Source organism: Carcharhinus amblyrhynchos, unplaced genomic scaffold (genome assembly GCF_965287045.1).
Source record: "Carcharhinus amblyrhynchos unplaced genomic scaffold, sCarAmb.v2.hapA scaffold_38, whole genome shotgun sequence".
Taxonomy (NCBI): Eukaryota; Metazoa; Chordata; class Chondrichthyes; order Carcharhiniformes; family Carcharhinidae; genus Carcharhinus; species Carcharhinus amblyrhynchos.
The window spans coordinates 750,051-768,466 of NW_027649779.1; the positions used below are offsets into that span (position 1 = coordinate 750,051).

General features: G+C 43.9%; 7 non-coding genes across 7 annotated transcripts; 5 read left to right on the top strand and 2 right to left on the bottom strand.

The window, feature by feature from the left end:
* Positions 1 to 13,408: 13,408 nt before the first annotated feature.
* Positions 13,409 to 13,481, bottom strand: trnar-acg (transfer RNA arginine (anticodon ACG)). Its single transcript has one exon. It is a non-coding gene; the product is annotated as a tRNA-Arg (tRNA).
* Positions 13,482 to 13,750: 269 nt separating this feature from the next.
* Positions 13,751 to 13,822, bottom strand: trnaq-cug (transfer RNA glutamine (anticodon CUG)). Its single transcript has one exon. It is a non-coding gene; the product is annotated as a tRNA-Gln (tRNA).
* A 1,060-nt stretch (positions 13,823 to 14,882) lies between these two features.
* On the top strand, positions 14,883 to 14,952 carry trnag-gcc (transfer RNA glycine (anticodon GCC)). The gene has a single exon. It is a non-coding gene; the product is annotated as a tRNA-Gly (tRNA).
* Positions 14,953 to 15,382: 430 nt separating this feature from the next.
* Positions 15,383 to 15,456, top strand: trnan-guu (transfer RNA asparagine (anticodon GUU)). The gene has a single exon. It is a non-coding gene; the product is annotated as a tRNA-Asn (tRNA).
* Positions 15,457 to 17,195: 1,739 nt separating this feature from the next.
* trnan-guu (transfer RNA asparagine (anticodon GUU)) lies at positions 17,196 to 17,269 on the top strand. Its single transcript has one exon. It is a non-coding gene; the product is annotated as a tRNA-Asn (tRNA).
* A 559-nt stretch (positions 17,270 to 17,828) lies between these two features.
* trnae-uuc (transfer RNA glutamic acid (anticodon UUC)) lies at positions 17,829 to 17,900 on the top strand. Its single transcript has one exon. It is a non-coding gene; the product is annotated as a tRNA-Glu (tRNA).
* A 420-nt stretch (positions 17,901 to 18,320) lies between these two features.
* Positions 18,321 to 18,393, top strand: trnav-cac (transfer RNA valine (anticodon CAC)). The gene has a single exon. It is a non-coding gene; the product is annotated as a tRNA-Val (tRNA).
* The last annotated feature ends 23 nt before the right edge of the window (positions 18,394 to 18,416 follow it).

Sequence of the window (18,416 nt, forward strand, 5' to 3'; positions counted from 1 at the left end):
AAGATATTGTGAATATATTGTCCTGGACAATAATTGGGATAACTCAGCTTGGGTGTGGTTGAATGGAATATATCAATCTGGTATCGACCTACAGTTAGTGAAAGTCTGGAACGTGTAGCTGGAAATCACTCCCTAACAGCACTGTGGGTGTATTTACAGGCATTGTAGCAGTTCAGGAAGGCAGTGTTGGGGTTGACCATGGCCGAGGCAGCTACATACAGACATATATTCTGTTATAATGGAAGGAGTGCAGATTGAATGTGAGGCATTATGGGACTGGACTGTCTTGACCACATTCCTGTGACAGCTCAGTTTCTGTAATTACTGACCATTAAAGCTGCTGAGCAGGGCCCCCAGGGAGGACCTGGTGAGAATATTTACTGGGAATGAGTTGGAATTAAACTTATCCCAGGACCGGCTGGTGTTCAGTGGCTGAGAGACCTGAATCTGTAAAAAGGGGAGTCTGACCAATTAACAGTGGTAGGTAGTTGGATAAGAAATTAAGAGGCATTGTCAGGCATTGTTTAAATTAATTTATCCTAAATTTGTGATTAAAAACTGTGACTGATTTGTGAACCGATAGCCAGTGAAGTGATGGTATATTCCAAGTAGCACTGGACTGAAAAGCAGACCCTCTGAGAGTAGATCCGAATGGTTATTATCTTACCCCATCATGGCCAGTGAAAAATCAGAGCTCGAGTGGGTACCGGACAGGTCTCTTACCTGCCATTTGGAAACTAAGAACACGAAATCTATCGATAAAATGGTTCGAGAATAGGGCCATTTCGATGGTTCAGATTCGAGACATTGGCTCCATTCTTTCTGACCTGCTGAGATTTTCCAGCATTTTGTGTTTTTGTTTCAGATTCCAGCATTCGCAGTATTTCACTTTTATGATAAAATGAGATTTGGAATCCCCACGACCCTCCCGCAAAACAGAGGGAGTGGTGGGAGAGGAAAATAAGGATGAGAATGAACAAGTCTGGCTTCTGATTAACAAAATGAGTGAATCGTTTATAAAGCACAAAAGTTACCCATCCCTAACAATAACTGATCAAATTACAATAATTAGGTTGAGGAATGTAACAAAAAATGAATAATGAAGTTTAAAATCAAGTTTGTTTTGTTGGAAAAGTTTTTTTAAATTACGTGAAGTGCCATAATTGCATGCCAAGTTTTTTTTCTGCTCACTCCCCACCCCTTTAGGTTGTGTAATAAAAGTTAACCCTTTCAGCAGTCAGTTGATTTATTTTTAAGTCACTTGGAAACTCGTGTCTATTTTAGTTTATAATTGTGGATTTATTCGAACCAGTTAAATCTGAAAATTTTAAATATAGCCTGGAGGAATTTGGAATAACTGAGAATTCTCTCGTTGTCACCTCAACCCCAGATAAAGAACAACAATCTAACAGGTGGTAATGGTAACTCAACAACTGTTGATTGAATCCTTGAATGTTGAATGATTCTTCTGAGTTCATTGCCCCCAACACACTGGAAACCAAGTATTGCCAAAACCTTCAGACAATACAAAGACTCACGAAAGCCAGTGTCCCAGTTTAAAGATTTATCTTTTATTTGACCAATGATCGAAGGGAAACATTATTGGACAGTATAATACCTCTCTAGAAGAGAAGCATCCTGATCTCTGCAATAACTCTGACATAAAATGCTTTCGAGAGATCAATTATACATTCTTCATGTCAAATTCTCCCACCTTTCATTAGGTGTGAACCAATCGTTTTTAACACAAAAAATCGTTAATTACACATGTCATATATTTTAGCCAATTGTATTTTATCCTCTGACACAATGGGATTTGATTTGTCCATAGAATCCAGTCACTTCCTCCCCCTATTGCTGACATCCTTCCCCTATTGCTTAGCAACCCCAGATGCTTAGCTATAAAGATCAAAATTACTGTTCCCACCAGCTCTTACTCTGCCACTGGCCAACCAGACAAATGCAAATCTTCATGTCTGAGAAGGCATTGTCTTATCTGGACAGTGTGAATGGTTCCTATTCATGAAGCTGCCTTGAAAACCTTTCTGTTAGAAACTTCACTGGCAAATGTTGGCAAATTCTGTGGCTTCGTTGTTCTGAAGAATGTAGCCTGTCTGTAAGTATCCCTGTACCATCATGCCTTGCAGCAGCCTGCCTTTGGCTAAAGGTTACAATTGCTTTTAAAATACAGCTAACATCCATTTTAAATCAGAAAATTCATATTTAAATCAAAATTACTTGTTTAAATCTGTGAATTACAAGTAAATCAGAATTACTTGATTAAATTTCTTACGGCAGTCGCATATGTAGACTGTTTCCTTGTTAGCTTCTAAATCATGTAACTCAATGCTGGTAGTGTCTGAAATGTCTAATGGTTTAAAATTTCTCAAACTTATTAGGAATTTTCTCCAACAGCTTTCCATTGTGGAGTTCGGACTACAGCACTTGTTTCGGGAGTCTTGTGTGGGGCTTGAGGACAATTTGGCCTGCCCATCGCAGCTGGTCTAGTGTGATCAGTGCCTCACTACTGGGGATATTGGCCCAGGAGACGACAATCACATTGGTATGCCTATCCTGCCAGTTGGTTTGCAGGATTTTGTGGAGGCAACGTTGGTGACATCTCTCCAGGGATTTGAGGTGTCTGCTGTTCATTGTCCATGTTTCTGATGGATACAGAAGGACAGAGACTACAGCTGCTCTGTACACCATGAGCTCGGTGCTGGATTTGAGGTCTCAGGCTTCAAACACTGTTCCTTAAGCGTCCAAAGCCTGCAATGGTGCATTGGGGTCGCTGCTGAATTTCATCGCCGACGTCTGCCTGTGCCGATAGGAGGCTCCCAAGGTGTGGGTAATGATCCACATTGTCCAGGGGCTCACCATGGATTTTCCAGATGATACCAAGTTGGGTGGGAGGGTGAATTATGATGCAGAGATCCTTCAGAATGATCTGGAAAGGTTGGGTGAGTGGGCTAATCAATGGCAGATGCAGGATAATTTGGATAAGTGTGAGCTTATTCACTTTGGAAGCAAAAGCAAGAAGGCAGATTACTACCTGAATGTCTGTAAATTGGGAGAGGGGAGTGTGCAGTGGGACCTGGTTATCCTTGTGCACCAGTCACTGAAGGTGAGCATGCAGGTGCAGCAGGCAGTAAAGACGGCAAATGGCATGTTGGCCTTCACTGTAAAAGCTAACGTACAGGGGCAGGGATGTGTTGTTGCAATTATACAGAGCCTTGATGAGGCCACAGCTAGAGTGTTGTGTGCCATTTTGGTCTCTTTTTCTGAGGAAGGACGTTCTTGCTCTCGAGGGAGTGCAGCGAAGTTTTACCAGGCTGATTCCGGGAATGGCGGGACTGACATACGAGGAGAGATTGACTAGGTTAGGATTGTTTTTGCTGCAGTTCAGACAAATGAGGAGGGATCTCATAGAGACTTATAAAATTCTAACAGGACGAGGCAGGGAGGATATTCCCAATGGTGGGGGTGTCCAGAACCAGGGGGTCACAGTCTGAGGATTCAGGGTAGACTATTCAGGATGGAGATGAGGAGACATTTCTTCACCCAGAAAGTGGTGAGCTTGTGGAATTCATTCCCACAGGAAGCAGTTGATGCCAAAACATTGAATGTATTCAAGAGGTGGCTGGATATAGCTCTTGGGGCGAATGGGATCAAAGGTTATAGGGAGAAAGCAGGATGAGGCTACTGAGATGGATGATCAGCGATAATTGTAACGAATGGCAGAGCAGTCTCAAAGGGCCAAATGGCCTCCTCTTTCTCCTATCTTCTATGTTTCTATGTTTCATCCTTACAGGAGTGTGCCGATCCTGAATTCCTATCAACTTGCGCTTAAAAGCCTCCCACATTCCAGAACATAAGAAATAGGAGCAGGAGTAGGCCATCTAGCCCTTCCAGCCTGCCCTGCCATTCAATAAGATCATGGCTGATCTGAAGTGGATCAGTTCCACTTTCCCGCTTGCTCCCCATAACCCTTAACTCCCCTGTCTATCAGAAACCTATCTACCCGTAACTTAAATATATTCAGCGAGGTAGCCTCCACAACTTCAATGGGCAGAGAATTCCAGAGACTCTAAGAGGGAAGAACCTCTCTACCTCTACCCTATCTATCTCCTTCATTATCTTATGTGTCTCTGTAAGATGCCAGATGTTGATTTGCCCTCAAGCATCAGCTCCTAACCTACATTCTTCAGTTCCTGACTAACATTGTTGTAATTAGCCTTCTCCCAATTTAGTATCTGCACTTGAGGAAATAGGGGATTCCTGCACTGACTGCCTGCCCCTTGTCGCAATCACCCATCTATCTGTCTGCACCTTGGGTATGACAAAGTTTCTAATGCTCCTGTCTATGACACTTTCTGCCACCTTCATGCTCCTCAGTGCATCCAACTGCTGCTCCAACCTATCCATGCCGTCTGTAAAGAAGCATCACAGATCTCCCACATTTCACAAGTGCAGCACTTAACCCCACTGACTGACATTTCGAGCACCAATTAAATTAGTTAAGAAAATTTATAAAACTCTTACCTTCGCTTTTACCTTCTTGCAGTGTCCTTTTTTTTAGATAAATTGGGGTTGTTCTTCTTGGAGCAAAGTAGATTGATAGAGGTGTACAAAGGTACATGGAGGTGTCGAAGTTTACATGCTCTGTTTACACATGTACAAGCTTTATGGGTCATCCAGTTTCGAAACGTTGGTTCTACTTTCTCTGACGTGGAGATGGCAGCGTTGGACTAGGGTAAACACAGTAAGAAGTCTCACTGCACCAGATTAAAGGCCAATGGGTTTATTTCATAGCAAAATCCACGAGCTTTCGGAGTGCTGCTCCTTCGTCAGGTGAGTGGGAGTTCTGTTCACAAACAAGGCATAGAAAGACACAAACTCAATTCACAAAATAATGGTTGGAATGCAAATTTTTACAGGTAATCAAGTCTTAAAGGTACAGACAATGTGAGTGGAGAGAGTGTTCTATTCTCTCTCCACAGATACTGTCAGATCTGCTGAGATTTTCCAGCATTTTCTGTTTTTATTTCCCTTTATTTTTCCTTCTCTGTCACCGCTCTGCCTCATCAATGAGACATTGGGACTCAGAGGGTTGATGCAGTTTGATGGACAAGTTGTCTCCATTCTGAACAATGGGGAACAAGCCCCTCCCACTCAATGACATCATTGCCCTCTACAAACATGACCGCCGCACATGCGCACTGCTGCATATCGCCCCCAATAAAGATGACGAACGTTAACCCAGGACGAACCTGAGGAGCTGCGGCCCCGCTCGGTACAAACTGAGTCCGGGAAGCTCTCTTCCGCGCTTTGCTACTTACACCACATGCTTACGCAGCGTTTCCACCCACCTGGGCGATCCATTACTCTCTTCGTACCGTCAATCACCTCGAACAGATTTCCCAGCCCAAAACAAAAACCGTTTTCCATCGCCATTTCGCACACTGCGCATGCTCCAGTCAAAGCAGGCCCCGCCCCCATTCGCTCCTATTGGTTGGAGGACCGATCACTACCGTTCAGTCCTCCAGCGGTACCCCTCTTTCCATTGGTTCGGGTCGCCGTCAATCAGGCAGTCATTGTGACGGAAACTTGCTGCTTGTCCAATAATATCACAGTCTCAGTGTAACACTGACACTCACAGAGGCTCCAGTCCAATCAGAGTGGAGATGGAGCACAGAGAAAACCCAGCAAAACACTGACTGACTCTGAGTGTAACATAAACAGTGTTTGTTCACATAATAAGAGTCACATTGCAGTATGTTAGTGAACACAGCATTAGATCCAATGTAATGATAATCCAGTCAGTATCCAGTGCACCATAACCAAAGTTTAGGTTTCATTTTGATTTGACTGAGTCATGGTCTATTGATATAATGTATTTAAATTCCAGTGTGTGTTACTCTGCCACTGTCAGTATCAAACAATAACCTGTCAGTTATTCCAATTCTGCTGTATTTTACAACGTCGATGGTAGTCATGACTTAGAGATGCCGGCGTTGGACTGGGGTAAACACAGTAAGAAGTCTCACAACACTAGGTTTAAGTTCAACCAGTTTATTTGATAGTAATCCCACAAGCTTTACTATCAAATAAGCTGGTTGAACTTAAACCTGGTGTTGTGAGACTTCTTACTGTATTTTACAACTGCAGTTCCTGGGGCTGACTGGAGTCTGGTATAATAATAATCACAAAGGTCGGTTTCAGTGTCTCTGAGGTCATTTGAACTGCAGGTAATCTGACTTTAAGGGAGACAAGAGGCCCAACAAACATCCGATTGCAATAGGAGGACAAGATGTAAGGGAGCAATGATATTTTGAAGTGTCTGTGTTATGGTGAGTGTCATTGAACATAAGAACATAAGAAATAGGAGCAGGAGTAGGCCATCTAGCCCTTCGAGCAAAAGGCAGGGAATTATAGACTGGTTAGTTTAACGTCTGTTGTGGGTAAAATGTTAGAATCTGTCATCAAGGAGGAAATAGCGAGGCATCTTGAGGGGAATTGCTTGATAGAGCAGACGCAGCACGGTTTCGTTAAGGGGAAGTCGTGTCTGACAAATTTACTGGAGGTCTATGAGGATGTGTCTAGGGCGGTGGATAGAGGACAGCCGGTGGATGTGGTCTTTCTTGATTTTCAGAAGGCATTTGACAAGGTACCTCACAAGAGGTTATTGCAGAAGGTCAGGGGACATGGAGTTGGGGGTAGGGTGTTAGCGTGGATAGAGGATTGGTTGTCAAATAGGAGACAAAGAGTGGGGGTTAATGGGTGCTATTCGGATTGGCGGATGGTGACTAGTGGAGTGCCCCAGGGGTCGGTGCTGGGGCCTCAGCTATTTGCCATTTATATAGATGATCTGGAGGAGGGAACCGAGTGTAGGGTGTCGAAATTTGCTGATGACACTAAGATTGGTGGAACGGCAAATTGCGCGGAAGGTGTGGAGAGTCTGCAGAAGGATCTAGATCGGCTGGGCGAATGGGCCAGGAACTGGCAAATGGAATTTAATGTTGGCAAGTGCGAGGTGGTCCACTTTGGTAGGAATAATGGTAGGAAGGACTATTACTTACGTGGCGAAAAACTGCAGCAGGCGACGGTGCAGAGGGACCTCGGGGTCCTTGTGTATGAGTCGCAAAAACCCAGCTTGCAGGTGCAGCAGCTGGTCAGGAAGGTGAATGGGATGCTGGCCTTCATAGCGAGGGGGATTGAATATAAAAGTAGGGAGGTCTTGCTGCGGCGATATCGGGCATTGGTGAGGCCGCAGCTGGAGTACTGTGTGCAGTTTTGGTCACCGTACTTACGCAAGGATATTTTGGCCTTGGAGGGAGTGCAGAGGAGGTTTACTAGGCTGATTCCGGAGTTGAGGGGGTTGAGCTATGAGGAGAGGCTGAATAAACTAGGCTTGTACTCGTTAGAGTTTAGAAGAATGAGGGGAGATCTCGTTGAGACATATAAGATGATGAATGGGATGGATAGGATAGAGGTGGAAAGACTCTTCCCGCTCAGAAAGGACAGTAGGACTAGGGGGCACAGCCTCAAGATAAAGGGGGGGCGGTTTAGAACGGAGTTGAGGAGGAACTTCTTCACTCAAAGGGTGGTGAGAAGTGAGTGATAAAATAGAAGTGGAAACATCATAACAGAGACACATGTGACTGACTCAGCCTGACTGAGAGCTGTTATATTTGTGGCGAGAATAATGAAGGCATGAGGATCTCCTGAGATTTCTGATATCTGAGGTGTATCTGTTAGAGGAACTGAAAATAATCAGTTCCTTCTCATGGTTATCTGCAGTTCTCAAGTTACACAGACACCTAGGAAACAGATCTGACAGCTCATCAAACCCAATGGTTTAATCTTCTGTTTCAGACACATTGTGACTGAAAAGGTCAAATATTAAAAACTTACAGGGGAAACATTCAAAATGTCAAAAAGATGAGTGAACTATTGAATTAATCCCATTCACCATAACTCTGTCAATATTTATCCAATTTCCTTTTAAACTTACTATTAAACCTGCTTCTAGCACCTGTCAGTTTGTGCATTCCAGATCATATTGTGTAAAAAAATTCTCCTTATCACCCCCTTCAAATCTGTTGTCAATTATATTAAATCTTTGTGTCCTCCGCTTAAGGTCTAGATTGTAATCACTGGGAGAGGTTTAGGGCAGAGTTTACTGATAGAAGACCCGGAATGTAAACCTCTCCGAGTTATTACAACAAAGAATACTGATACTAGGCTCAGACTAAAATAACTGAGAGAGGTTTAGGGCAGAGATTACTGATACAAGGCCCAGATTTTAATAACTGAGAGAGGTTCAGGGCAGAGTTTACTAAAACAAGGCCCAGAGTGTAATAACTGAGAGAGATTTAGGGCAGACATTACTGATACAAGGCCCAGATTGTAATAACTGATAGAGGTTTAGGGCAGAGATTACTGATACAAGGCCCAGATTGTAATAACTGATAGAGGTTTAGGGCAGAGATTACTGATACAAGGCCCAGATTGTAATAACTGAGAGAGGTTTAGGGCAGAGTTTCCTGATACAAGGCCCAGATTGTAATAACTGAGAGAAGTTTAGGGCAGAGATTACTGATACAAGGCCCAGATTGTAATAACTGAGAGAGGTTCAGGGCAGAGATTACTGGTACAAGGCCCAGATTGTGGTGATGAGGAAAGATTGGAATGGCAAGGTATGTTTCCCCAGAGCAGAGGAGGCTGAGGGGGACCGAACTGAGGTGTCCAAAATTATGAGGAAGCCATGACAGGGTGGATAGAAAATGCTTCTTTCCCCTGAGCAGAGAGAGGTGATTTGTTGTGGGTGGGTGGGGATGTGGGGATCGGGGGGGTTGCGGGGTGCGTGGTGATGGTTGGGAGGGGGGTTAGTGGGGCCTGCACAGATATAAAGTGATTGGTGGAAGGATTAGAAGGGGCATTAGGAAGAAGGTTCTCATTCAAGGGATGGTGGGTGTCTGGAATTCACTGCCTAAACTGATGGTTCAGACAGAAATCTCTTGGCTCACTCACCTCACACACAGATCTATAGCTGAAATGCTGGAACCTGTAGTAAGCGGGGCTCGGGGCTGGATCACTGGAAACTGGGATTAGAATGAAGGGCTAGTCTTTATTTCCCAAGCTGGTGAAGATGTGATGGGCTGAATGGCCTCTTTCTGTGCCACAACCTTTCCCCTGCTTTCTGTTAGCCCTATTGATGGGCAGAATGGAGGAGTGAGCTGGTTTTTAGTTAGTAACAAGAGCAGGAATGAGGGAAAATGTTGATGCGAAGCTGATTTTTTTTTTCTGATTTCCACCCCTCCCCTCATCAAAGTGAGCTAGAAATCATCACCGCTCCCCCCCCAACCCCCCACCTGTCCTGAGCTCCTTCCAAATACATTTGCCTGAGTGGTAGCACATTAGCACAGTGGTTAGCACTGCAGCCTCCTAGTGCCAAGGACCCGTGTTCAATTCCAGCCTCGGGTCATTGTCTGTGTGGGGTTTTCATGTTCCTCCCATATAGAGTCATAGAGGTTTACAGCATGGAAACAGGCCCTTCAGCCCAACTGCTCCATGCTGCCCTTTTTAAAAACCCCTAAGCTAATCCCAGTTGCTTGTATTTGGCCCATATCCCTCTGTACCCATCACACCCATGTAACTGTCTAAATGCATTTTAAAAGACAAAATTGTACCCATCTCTGCGACTACATCTGGCAGCTTGTTCCAGACACTCACCACCTTCTGTGTGAAAAAAACATGCTCCTCTGGATACTTTTGTATCTTTCCCCTCCCAATTTAAACCTAGGCCCTTTAGTTTTAGACTCCCCTAACTTTGGGGAAAGACATTGACTATCGAGCTGATCTGTGCCCCTCATTATTTTGTAGAACTCTATAAGATCACCCCTCAGCCTCTTATGCTCCAGTGAAAAAAGTCACAGTCTATCCAGCTTCTCCTTATAACTCAATCCATCAAGTCCCAGTAGCATCCTAGTAAATCTTTTCTGCACTCTTTCTAGTTTAATAATATCCTTTCTATAATAGGGTAACCAGAATATCTGTGGGGTCTGAAAGATGGGCAGGTTAGGTGGATTGACCGTGCTAAATTCTCCCTTAATGTCCAAAGATGTGAAGGTTAGGGGGATTAGGGAGTAATGTGGGGTTACGGGAATAGGGTAAAATGTTCTGTTGACATAGACTTGATGCACTTTCGGGATTTTATGATTTTAATGGCGGGTGGGGTAGTTTGATATCTGGGGGAGAGCGTTGCAACACAGTGGCACGGTGGTTAGCATTGCTGCCTCACAGCGCTAGGGCCCCAAATTTGATTCCCGGCTTGGGTCACTGTCTGTGTGGAGTTTGCACATTCTCCCCATGTCTGCATGGGTTTCCTCCAGATGCTCTGATTTCCTCCAGCAGACCAAAAATCCGACGCATTGGCCATGCTAAATTCTCCATCAGTGTTTCCGAACAGGAATGTGGCGACATTGCAGTGTTAATGTAAGCCTACTTATTAGTGACACTGATAAATAAACTTAAACTGCAGGTCTCGGTGCTGCTGTGACAATGCACCCTCTTGTTTAAACACTCTGCAATGCTGAGACTGGGGAGAGGAGTGAACAACAGGGAGCAGCATTGCAGCTTCTCTCCCCCCATTGAAACTGGGATTGTTGCTCCATCTGCTGCACCATCCCCACCACATCCACTGGGGGGCAATCTGGACAGTGGGCTGCAGGCAGACCTCATTGCGCCTGCGCCACAATCACACCCACCGCCGGCGGCGGCCATCTTGCGTTGCCAAGGGAGACGACAGCGGCTGTTTTGCGTTGCCAGGGGAGACGGCCGGCGGCCACCTTGCGTTGCCAGTGGAGACGGCGTCCCGCGCGCCGCACTCTGGGGAATTCCCCTCCTGCACATGCGCCCAGACAGTTACCTTAGAATCTTTTAATCTGTTGAATCTTGATGATTATTATTCACATCCTCACCCGTCAGACTTTCGGTTCCTTCTCCATTCGGGAAAATCGTTTCTGTTTTTTTAATTGCGACTATTTTTCAATCACATCCACGCGGTGCGCTCTGGGAAAATACTACAGCACATGCGCGGTTCCGCCACCTGCCTCTTTATAAAAATATGTTTTTTATTTAATTTTAATTCCGCTCCGGGCGGGATTTCCGGGTGGGAATTTCTCTCACTTTCTACATTTCTGAACCGTCGCTTTTTCCTCGACGGGGGGGAGGGGCTGATGGTGATGTCACTGCAATATGGCGGCTGGCTCCGCCTCTCTACAGGCCCCGGATGTTCCGCCAACGAGCAGCGGCCGGGCCGGAGTGGGCAAGAGGTGACACTGGGCGTTGCAGCCCCCGGGCGTGTTACCGCGACCCCCGGTGGTCAGGAAGGGAAATAGCAGCAGCGCAGTCTCTGCCCAAAGGCTTCCCCAGTTCAGCTGCTCAGAGACACTGGGAACCTCTTCAACTGGAAACTTCAGCTTCTCACATTCACCCCCTGTGTTCAGTCATTGTTTAATAGACAACCTCTGTAGGGAAATCAGAAACAACTTGTTCACATTAAAGATGGTGGGAATCGGAACCATTCTGCTCAAAAAGCTTTGAAATTTCAATTGAAATGTTCAAGATGAGAATTTAAAGATACAAGTCATGTTGTATGTGGAACGCTCATGATGCCACAATAAGATCAGTACAGACATCTCACAGGGTTGTGTGACTGGAGAAGATGTCAGAGATGGAGTGGTTAAATATAGCGAGGGGGATTGAATATAAAAGTAGGGAGGTCTTGCTGCAGCTATATAGGGCATTGGTGAGGCCGCAGCAGGAGTACTGTGTGCAGTTTTGGTCGCCGCACTTACGCAAGGATATTTTGGCCTTGGAGGGAGTGCAGAGGAGGTTTACTAGGCCGATGCCGGAGTTGAGGGGGCTGAGCTATGAGGAGAGGCTGAATAAACTAGGCTTGTACTCGTTAGAGTTTAGAAGAATGAGGGGAGATCTCATTGAGACGTATAAGATGATGAATGGGATGGATAGGATAGAGGTGGAGAGACTCTTCCCACTCAGAAAGGACAGTAGGACTAGGGGGCACAGCCTCAAGATAAAGTGGGGGGGGGGGCGGTTTAGAACGGAGTTGAGGAAGAGCTTCTTCACTCAAAGGGTGGTGAATCTCTGGAATTCTCTGCCCGTTGAAGTGGTGGAGGCTACCTCGCTAAATATTTTTAAGACACGGGTTGATGGGTTTTTGATAAGAGAGGGGATTAAGGGTTATGGGGAGAGGGCAGGAATGTGGAACTGAGCCACGACAGATCAGCCATGATCTTATTGAATGGCGGGGCAGGTTCGAAGGGCTAGATGGCCTACTCCTGCTCCTATTTCTTATGTTCTTATGTTCTTATGTAAATATAGAGCTACAGGGTCTGAAACTCAGTTTTGGGTAAAGAAAAATGGCAGTACAAAGAACAAAGAAAATTACAGCACAGGGACATGCCCTTCGGCCCTTCAAACCGTCACTGACCATGCTGTCCGACTTAACTAAAACCCCCTGTCCTTCCGGCACCATATCCCTCTATTCCCATCCTATTCACGTACTCGTCAGCTGACTTAAAAGTCACAACAGCATCCGTTTCTACTATCTCTCCCCAGCAGCGAGTTCCAGGAACCCACTACTCTCTATGCGAAAAATCCTCCATGTCCATCCCCTTTAAACCTTGCCCCCTCGCACCTTAAAGCATGCCTTCATCGGCCGGGGCGTTTTGTTGCTGAACAGTCTCTGAATCTCGATGTGAAACCAATCGTATCTTCGCTGTGGCCTCGGCCTCAAATGCTTTGTGTCAAATAAGAAATGATAAATTGTTTGATGCAATGCCAGGAAAGAGACTTCCCTATTTTGACACCTGCACATATCAGCAAGTCATCCAGTCTACAAGACAATTTAATCGGTTTAGGTGCTGACTAACATAGTTAATCAAAATCTGAAACATGCTCGGGTGAGGGAAGTCTGTATGATTCCAGTTTGGTGCTGAATATTATCAGAAACTCGATATTACAGTCATATTATCTTTGCACTGAACTCAGCTTGAAATGCTTTCTCCAAAGTCAGAAATGCTAAATATTATGAAAAATTTCACAAAATTGTGTAAATTCTCTAAGACATGTTGAATTTTGTCCAAAATGTATTTGAGGTTAGCATTTATTTAATATCCTAATCTTATTGAATGATTTTTTTTTTCGAAATAAATAACTTAAAATAGTCGGTTACTGTTCATTAGCAATTTCCTAACATTACTTTCTCCAGAGAAGCTGAAAATATGCTTGCCAGCATTTGTCTGAATAAGGATAAAGCTATTAGATACCTTTTTCATCGAAAGTAACAAGGAATTTAAGACCACCTTTTAAAGGTTTGTACTGAGCCAACCAGGAATCGAACCTAGAAACTTCTGATCCGTAGTCAGACGCGTTATCCATTGCGCCACTGGCCCACGTGGGAATGTGGGATGGTTGTTACATATTAGCTCGACGTTTCGAAAGTTTCAGGCAGAAACATTGTCAAAAAGTTTGCGTTAACTTGTGAGGAAAAGGTCCATTATTCAGATTGTCTTTATTCATTTCCTATCATCCCGAATTGCCCTTGAATTGAGTAACAGCAGTTGATCGGGCTGGCAAATTCTCCTCTCGATTCGGACTTGGTGATAAACTTAAACCAAATGCTCGACAGTCAATCCATCATCTGCATTTGCAAATTAAAATAAGGTTCAACCGAGATTTGAACTCGGATCGCTGGATTCAGAGTCCAGAGTGCTCACCATTACACCACAGAACCCAACACATGGACACAACCTGAAAATCGTGAATCAATACTTGTGCCAATTTGAACAGCAGGGAGAAATATCAGTCCCGTTGCACAATTATTCATATTTATATTTCCCTTGCTGGTTCCTCCTGTAAAAGCGAGTAGGCTACCTTCCACTGCATTAAATTTCACTGTAACTGACCACATTCAAACACCAATGTTTGCATCGAACTGACATAAACCTTACTGCAGTAAATCCACTGAACAACATCAGCTTATCACAGCTCTGCTTTCATCACACTGGAAGCCAATGTGAAAAATATAAACAATTTCAAATCTTAACAGAGAGGAAGGAGTGTGTGAGTGCGGACAATTGGCGCTGTGCACATTCCTGTAACCAGTATCTGGCAGATGGGATCCTGGTGGTCTCGTGGTTAGGATTCATTGCTTTCAGATGTCGCAGACTGGCCTCGACATATGAAGATGTAATGCATTTTTAACGTAAGAGTAAAAAGCTTTGGGGTTTTCCTTTTTCCGACTTGCCAAAGACTTCTCATGCCCCCTACTAGCTGTCCTAAGCCCTATTTTTTTAACTCATTCCGATCTAACGTGTAACCCTATATCGGTGTTATCAAGTGTTGAAAGTGGAAGTTTGGCCTGGTGTCGCATTGGGTACCAGCTTTGAAGAAATGTAGCAACTTAAAGCTTTTGCAGAATGGCATGAGGCGTATTGTAGTGATATGAGTCGAGTGTAACAGACAGTGTGCAAATGATTTGAACACGTTTTAAGAGTGTTTAGACTGATGTGGTGAAAGCAGAGGCATATTTGGGAGAATGAGGCGGTGTGAGAGGGGGATTGTTGCAGAGTGCTTGTGTTTTGGAGGAAGGTTGAAAGTTTGAGATGCGGTTGTGAATGAAAGGAAGGTGTTGAACAGCATGAGAGGCTTGTGCGATGTTGCGTGTGAGATTTGAGTGAGAGCATTTGTGTGCATTTGGGGAATGAAAGGATAAAGTAAGGAAATTATAATGCTGCTGAGTGTGAAGGAAGAGAGAGCATGTGGGGGTATCACTTGGAAGAGCAGCATTGGTGGTTTGGTGGTTCAGTGGTAGAATTCTCGCCTGCCACGCGGGAGGCCCGGGTTCGATTCCCGGCCAATACAAAGCTTCTTCTTTCCCCGTTCACTCTGTATATTGAAGTGTATCTCCGGCCAAAATTGGGGGAAAACAAGGGAAATATTAAGTCTGGGAACTAAATCCTGAGAGAAATAGATCACAATATTCGAAAGGAGGTGCAGTTATGAATGGTGTTATTGGTGATTGAGTGGGAAGTATCGGATCTTTGGGCTACTGGTGGCCAGTTCCCTTCCCTCCCGCTGAATTCCTGCCTGTGATAAGAGACATGGATTCATTTTACCTGCCCGTTCATAGGAGAAACACACTACAGCAGTGCTGCAGGATCAACGGAACTAAGGAGACTTGTATAGAATTGTAAACAGTGCGGTCATGCTGCAGTTCTGGAACAGGTTTTCAGAAATAGAATTGAGGTCATTGACACACTAGTTTAGAATATATTTAATTGCTGTTGTCTCAGTTTCTGTGGCGCAATTGGTCAGCGCGTTCGGCTGTTAACCGAAAGGTTGGTGGTTCGAGACCACCCAGGGACGGAGCTTTGCTACTTTCTCACTGTCAGCATTCACGGGTAAACAGTTGCCTGCTTCAACTCATTGAAAAGTCTGGAACTACGAGAGAGAATTTGGTAGTGTACAAGCTGAGACATTGTATATACCTCTGATTCTGTGCGTGCCTTTGTATCTTTCGAGTCACCAGGATCTCTATATGTCTGCGCCTGAATCTTGGTGTATCTGAATCTAGTGTGCCCCTGCATCTGTATGTGTCCCTGAGTCTGTGTATGCCCCCCTGTTTCTCTGTAGGGTCCAATACCTGTGTGTGTGTGTGTGTGTGTGTGTGTGTATCCCTGTAAATGTCTGATTCTTTGTGCCTTTTTTAAGACTAAACCGTGAAAATGTCTGACAAACGAATTGCAGAGGGCAGAAATGTTTCCCCACTAAGATTCTGAATTTGATTAACGTCTGATAACTGCATCGAATGTACAATTTGAAGTTTCAAATAATCCCAGCTTCAATCTCCAGACATTATCTCCCAATGGGAAATGAAGAACACGATTTATCTGCGGTGCCTGGTTATAAAAAGGGCGAATACGTCAGCCGAGATCGTTCTATAAACTCCAATCTCGGACAATATCGATCAATATTCATATTTCAGTAACCGGTTCGCAGACTCACAAGCATCAGCGCCTGCAGTCGCAGTTGTCCGCCAGCAGATGGTGGTGTTGTATCACTTTAATCACAAGGTTAGTGCAGCAGGTTTGAGGAGATATTTGAGGAACATTTATTTCCCTGTTTCCATGGAAAGGGAACAATCAGTAAAGCAATGGCGTTAATATCTCTGTCAGTAACATTCACAGGGAAATCTGGCCGAAGGATAGTGAATTTAATACTTGCATTCATATTTACCTTCCGGCTAGTGAACATGTCGATTACCAGCTAATTATTGTATAAACTTACCATTTTGTGATTTAAAGATTTGTCTCTTTTATCATCCAGACATTATCAAATAATATTTCATTATAATTGGACACATGTCTCTTTTTCGCTGGATTTTCCATTCCTCGGCGCTCATTATTTTCCTTCGTCCGTTCAGAAATCCAGCCGAACCCTACCTCTATAATATGTTCTGTGTATATGTAAATATAGTTCTTTGACTTCAGCACAATTCGAGCCCTAACTCACTCTGATCTATAACACAATTTCATCCACACAATTATTTTGAACTTTTTAGTGAATATCCATCTATTCTTCTCACTCGCTCTTTGTTCGATTCCATCTATTAGACACATTTGATAGAAAAACAATTAGTGAGAAAGTGTCTGCTTTATTAGTGATACACGGGTGTGTTCAGTAGTGCATGACATAGAGCCTAGCACAATAATACCTGAGATGGAGCCTAATGTAACGTAAGTGAACTCTTGACTAAGTAATAATAGTTCAGAGACGATGACTTGTAGCATTTATCATGGCATGTCCACATGTATTAATAAATGAAGCGGCATGTAATGTACTGTAAACAGTTGCAAAGTCTATTGCAATAATGATTCAAATGAGTCAAACGCAGTATATAAAGAGACATGGCCTAGTGCATTACTGTACAAGACTGCACCAAATGTGTGATTGTAGTGAACACTGCCATGAACAGTCATAAATGAGACAGGGTTAATTGTAGCCCTTATAGAAGCAAAGCCCAGTGCATTCATAACGAAATTAAGCTTCAGATTGCGTGATCATTGGTCACAAACTGGTTTAGAATATACTTAGCGGCTGTTTCAGTCTCTGTGGCGCAATTGGTCAGCGCGTTCGGCTGTTAACTGAAAGGTTGGTGGTTCGAGACTACCCAGGGACGGAATTTTACTATTTCCTCACCATCAGCATTCACGGTTAAACAGTTGCCTGTTGGCAATGTGTCCGTGGGTGCCAATAAAAAATAGGTGTGAATTGTTCCCGGCTGTACTGTTATCTGGTATTACCAACATTATATAATGACGATTGACTTCAAGCATATTACATATAACATTGTATATACATATACACATATATATATCTGTACACCATTACATATATATATAATATATATGTGTAATTATACCTTTAAACATAAAAAAAATACAATTGAAAAATGAACTTGTGGCTGAGTATTTGTTCCAATTCCATATTCCTGTTTCCATTCATTCCTGGATAGATCATAAATCTGTCGAACCCAAACTGAAATGTGTTCAATGATGGAGCATCGGAACCCTCTGGAGTAGAGAATTCCCAAGATTCACCAGCCTTTGAGTGAAGCAATTTCTCCTCATCTCAGTCCTGAATCATCAGCGCCTTATCCTGAGATTGTGTCCCCGTGTAGAAATAAAACAAAAGGCAGGTGGCGCATGGATAAATTAATATTTTTGAATTTGCCAGTTTCCCTGGTGGTCTAGTGGTTAGGATTCGGTGCTTTCACCGCCGTGACCCGGGTTCGATTCTCGGTCAGGGAATGTAGATTTATTGCTGTACAACAATCCTGCGTTACTTCCCGGTCTGCACCAGTTCTGTCCGAATCAGCATCAGGGAGATTTCCTCTTTAGCATCTGAATTGCGAATGTCACATTTAAAGAACAAAGAAAAAAGGGAGCGACAGGTTACAAAGCGCTGATGACACAAATGCTGAGATTATTCGAAGAAAAATGAAAATGATGCATCAATGATTGGGTAGAAATCAATGATCCCTTAGATGCTTGTGAGACGAACGCTTTTAAATTTTGATGTTGGGGATAAGTTGTACAATCAGATTGAAAGTAACGGTTATCTTCCTGAATTCAGTGACATAGGCTCTCACTCTAACCATCGGAACCTGCAGCAACACAGCGCAGTTGAACATTGCAGACAGGCTGATTTGCTCCATTAGTTTTCCAGTTGTTTCTGTAGTGTAGTGGTTATCACGTTCGTCTCACACGCGAACGGTCCCCGGTTCAAAACCGGGCAGAAACAATCGTTAAGCTTGCTTATGTCGG